Genomic DNA, 5,406 nt, shown 5'->3' on the forward strand with positions numbered 1-5,406 from the left:
GTACGCGGGCCTCTCACTGTTGTGGCCTCTCCCGTTGCGGAGCACAGGCTCCGGATGCACAGGCTCAGTGGCCATGGCTCACGGGCCCAGCCGCTCCGCAGCATGTGGGATCCTCCCGGAATGGGGCACGAACCCGTGTCCCCTGCATTGGCAGGCGGACTCTCAACAACTGCGCCACCAGGGAAGCCCCTGATGTGGACCATTTTTAAAGTCTTTATTGAATTTGTTACAATATTGCTTCTGTTTTATATTTTGGGTTTTTTGTTTTGTTTCTTTGGCCTCAAGGCATGTGGGATCTTAGATCCCCAACCAGGGATCAAACCCACACCCACTGCATTGGAAAGAGAAATATTAACCACTGGACTGCCAGGGAAGTCCCTCAACACCCTTTCGTGATAAAACCACTCAGCAAACTAGGAGTAGACGGAATCTACCTTAACATAATAAAAGCCGTTTATGAAAAACTCACAGTGAACATTATACTCATTGGTGAAAGACTACAAGCATTTCCTCTAAGGTCAGGAACAAGGCAAGGATGCCCTCTTAACACATCTATTCAAAATAGTACTGGAAGTTCTAGCAGAGTAATTAGGCAAGATAAAAAATAAAAGGTATCCAAATTGGAAAGGAGAAAGTAAAATTATTGCTTTGAATATTACGTGATCTAATGTATAGAAAACCCCAAACATTCCACAAAAACTGAGAACTGATAATTTAGCAAGGGAACAGGGTGCAAACCAACACCTAAGAACCAGTTGCATTTCTAAACACTAACAATGAACAATCTGTAAAGGATACTACAAAAGCAATTCCATTTGAAATTGCATTAAAGAAATACTTAGTAAATAACGTAGTCAAAAAGATGAAAGAGTTGTACACTGAAAACTACGAAACATTGCTGAAAGAAATAAAGGAGACATCAATAAATGGAAACACATCCTATATCCATGGATTGGAAGACTTAACTATGCTAAATTGTTGATACCACCCAAAGTGATCTACAGATTCAGTGTAATCCCTATCAAAACGCCAATGACTTTTTTCTTTTTCTTTCTTTTTTTTTTTTAGAAATAGGAAAACGCGATTCTAAAACTTATATGAAATCTCAAGGGACCCTGAAGAGCCAAAACAATCCTTAAAAATAAGAGCAAAGTCAAAGTCGGAGATTTCAAAGCTTACAAAGTGACAGTAATCCAAAACAGTGCTGTGTTGGCATAAGGACAGACTTACAGACCAATAGAAGAGAAGAGAGAGCCCAGAAATAAATCCTTATATATATGGTCAAATGATTTTTGACAGTGTGCTAAGACCATTCAATGGGGAAATGTCAGTCCTTTCAATGAATGGTGCTGGGAATACTGGATATCCCTATATTAAAGAAAAACGTTGGACCCTTAACTAACACCATATCAAAAAATTACAATGTATCAAGAACCTAAATATAAGACCTAAAACATAAAATTCTTAGAAGAAAACAGGACAAAACCTTCACAGCATTGGATTTGGCAATGATTTCTGGGATGTGACAGCAAAGGCACAGGTATCAAAAGAAAAAACAGACCAGTTGGGTTTCTTAAATTTTTTTTCAAAAAAATGATGCATTAGAAGACACTACCAACAGAGTAAAAAGACAGCACACATAATATTAGAAAATACTTGCAGGTCATATATCTGATAAGGGGTTTATATCCAGAATATATAGAGAACTCCTAAAACTCAACAACAAAAACCAATAACTCAATTCAAAAATGGGTAAAGGACGTGAATAAACATTTCTCAAAAGAAGAAATATGATATTTTCAATAAACAATTAAAAAATGCTCAACACCACTAATCATTAGGGAAATTTAAGTGAGATACCACCTCAGACCTATTACAATGGCTACTAACAAAAAACAGAAAACAAAACGTGCTGGGACTTCCCTGGCAGTCCAGTGGTTAAGACTCCACACTGCACGACCAAAAAAAAAAAGAAAGAAAACAAAAAGTGCTGATAAGGTTGTGGAGAATTTGGGACCCCTGTCATAGCATGACCCATTACTTCATCTCTTTCCTTTATTTTTTGGCCAAATAATATTGCATTGTATAGATATAACACATTTGTTTATCCATTTATCACTTGATGGAAATCTATGTTTCCATGTTGGAGCTATTATAAATAATGCTGCTATGAACATTTGAATACAACTTTTTTGTGGATGTATGTTTTCTTCGGGTGTACACCTAATGTATGCTGGTTTATGTGGTAAGCATGTTTAATATATTTAAGGCCTTCCAAAAATTTTTTTCAAAGTAGCTACATTATTTTACAATCCTACTAACAATAAACTAGGATCTTAATTTTTCCACATCCTCCTCAACACTTGTATTATCTGCCTTTTTAAAAAAGTCATTCTAGTGAATGTGAAGTGGTATCCTATTTGCATTTCCCTAATAAGTAGTGATGTATTATATCTTATCATTAGGTTATTGTCCATCTGTATATCCTTTTGGAGAAATGTCTATTTCAATTCTTTGGCCATTTATAGACTGAGTTGTCCTTATTATTGTTGAGCAGTAGAAATCCTTCATGTAGTCTAGATACAAGTCCTTTATTAGTTATGTGATTTTTAAATATCTTCACCATTCAGTGTATTATTTTCATTTTCTTAATGGTATTCTTCAATGCACAAAGTCTTTAATTTTTATGAAGTCCATTTTATCTATTTTTTCTTTTGTCACTTATGCTTTTGGTATCATTTCTAAGGAATCAATGCCTTACCCAGTTACAGAGATTGATTTCTAAATTTTCTTCCAAGAATTTTATAATTTTAGCTCTTAAATTTTATCATGCAAAATTAATAATTGTTTTGTATATGATGTGAGGTACAGGTTCAAATTAATTCCTTTGCATGTGAATATCCAGTTGTCTAAGCACCATTTGTTGATAAGACTACTCTTTTCTAATCGGGTGGTCATGGCTTCCCCATTGAAAATAAGTTTATGATACATGTATGGGTTTATTTCTCTACTTTTAATTCTATTCCCAGTGAGATAGATAGATGACAGATAGGTAGATAGAAAGATAGATAGATAGATAGATAATCCCCATATGGTACAAGAAAGTACCATACTTTCTTGAATACTGTAGCTTTGTAGTAAGCTTTAAAATTGAGAAGTGTGAGTCTTCCAACTATGTTCTTTATTTTAAAGATTGTTTTGACTATTCTGAGTCCCTTGCATTTACTTATAAATTTTAGAATCAGATTGTGAATTTATGCTAACAAACAGTTGGGATTTTGATAAGGACTCTGTTGAATCTGTGTATCAATTTCAGGAGCACTGCCACATTAACAATCCATGAGCATAAGATACATTTCCATTTATTTAGGTTTTGTTTCATTCCTTTGAGCAATGTTTTGTAGTTTTCTGTGCACAAGTCTTGCACTTGTTTTGTTAAATTTATTCTTAAGTATTTTTGATGCAATTATAAATGGAACTGGTTTTTTAAATTTCATGTTATGCTATTTATTGCTACAGTATAAAAATACGATTGTTTTTATAAATTTATCCTGTAAAGTTGCTGAACTTATTTATTACTTCTGACAGTTTGTGTGCATTCCTTAAGATTTTTAAAAATTGAAGTATAGTTGATTTACAGTACTGTGTGAGTTTCAGTTGTACAGCAAGGTGATTCAATTATATATATAGTTTACAGATTATTTTTCATTATAGGTTATTACAAGATACTGAATATAATTCCCTGTGTTATACAGTAAATCCTTGTTGTTTATCTATTTTATATATAGTTGTTGGTATCTGTTAATCCCATACTCCAAATTAATCCCTCTCCTGCTTTTCTTTCCCCTTTTGTAACATTTCTATGTTTATTTTCTATGTCTGTAAGCCTGCTTCTGTTTTGTATATAGAGTCATTTGTATTATATTTTAGATTCCACATGTAAGTGATATAATATTTGTCTTTCTCTGTCTGGCTTACTTCACTTGTTATGACACTTTCTAAGTCCATCAGTGTTGCTGCAAATGGCAGTGTTTCATTCTTTATTATGCCTGAGTAATATTCCATTGTAAATAGATAGATACCACATTTTCTTTCTTTCTTTTTTTTTTCTTTTACCGGTATGCGGGACTCTCACTATTGTGGCCTCTTCTGCTGCGGAGCACAGGCTCCGGACGCACAGGCTCAGCAGCCACGGCTCATGGGCCCAGCTGCTCTGCGGCACGTGGGATCTTCCCGGACTGGGGCATGAACCCGTGTCCCCTGCATCGGCAGGTGGACTCTCAACCACTGCACCACCAGGGAAGCCCACCACATTTTCTTAAGGCACTCATCTGTTGATGGGCACGTGGGTTGTTTCCATGTCTTGGCTACTGTAAATAGTGCTGCTATGAACATTGGGGTGCATGTATCTTTTTGATTTAGAGTTTTTGACTTTTCTGAATACATACCCAAGAGTGGGATTGTTGGGTCATATGGTAGCTCTATTTTTAGTTTTTAATGGAACCTCCATATTGTTTTCCATGGTGGCTGCACCAATTTACTTCCCCACCAACAGTGTAGGAGGGTTACCTTTTCTCCACACCCTCTCCAGCATTTATTATTTGTAGGCATTTTGATTATAGCCATTCTGACAGTTGTGAGGTGATACCTCATTGTGGGTTTTATTTGTATTTCTCTAATAATTAGTGATGTTGAGCATCTTTTCATGTGCCTGTTGGCCATCTGTATATCTTCTTTGGGAAATGTCTATCTGGGTCTTCTGCCTATTTTTAGATTGGGTTGTTTGTTTTTTCAGTATTGAGTTACCTGACCTGTTTGTATATTTTCGATATTAATCCCTTATTGGTCACATCATTTGCAGATATTTTCTCCCATTCTGTAGGTTGTCTTTTCATTTTATTGATGATTTTCTTTTCTGTGCAAAAGTTTTTAAGTTTAATTAGGTCCCATTTGTTTATTTTTGTTTTTATTTATTTTGCCTTGGGAAACTGATCTAGGAAAATACTGCCACAATTTATGTCAGAGAATGTTTTGCCTATGTTCTTTCTCTTCTAGGAGTTTTATGGAGTCACGTCCTGTATTTAGGTTTTTAAACAATTTTGTTTATTTTTGTATATGGTGTGAGGGAGTGTTCTAATTATGACTGATTTAAATGTAGCTGTCCAGCTTTCCCAACACCACTTGTTAAAGAGACTGTTTTTTCTCTACTGTAGATAATTGCATCCTTTGTCATAGATTAATTGACTGTAAGTGTGTGGGTTTATATCTGGGATTTCTAATCTGTTCCACTGATCACATGTCTGCTTTTGTGCCAGTACAAAGCTGTTTTGATTACTGTAGCTTTGTCATATAGACTGAAGTCCAGAAGGGTTATGCCTCTAGCTTTGTTCTTTTCCCTCAGTATTG

The sequence above is a fragment of the Monodon monoceros genome, unplaced genomic scaffold, assembly GCF_005190385.1.
Source record: "Monodon monoceros isolate NGI ecotype Baffin Bay Population unplaced genomic scaffold, NGI_Narwhal_1 Super_Scaffold_18, whole genome shotgun sequence".
Classification (NCBI taxonomy): domain Eukaryota; kingdom Metazoa; phylum Chordata; class Mammalia; order Artiodactyla; family Monodontidae; genus Monodon; species Monodon monoceros.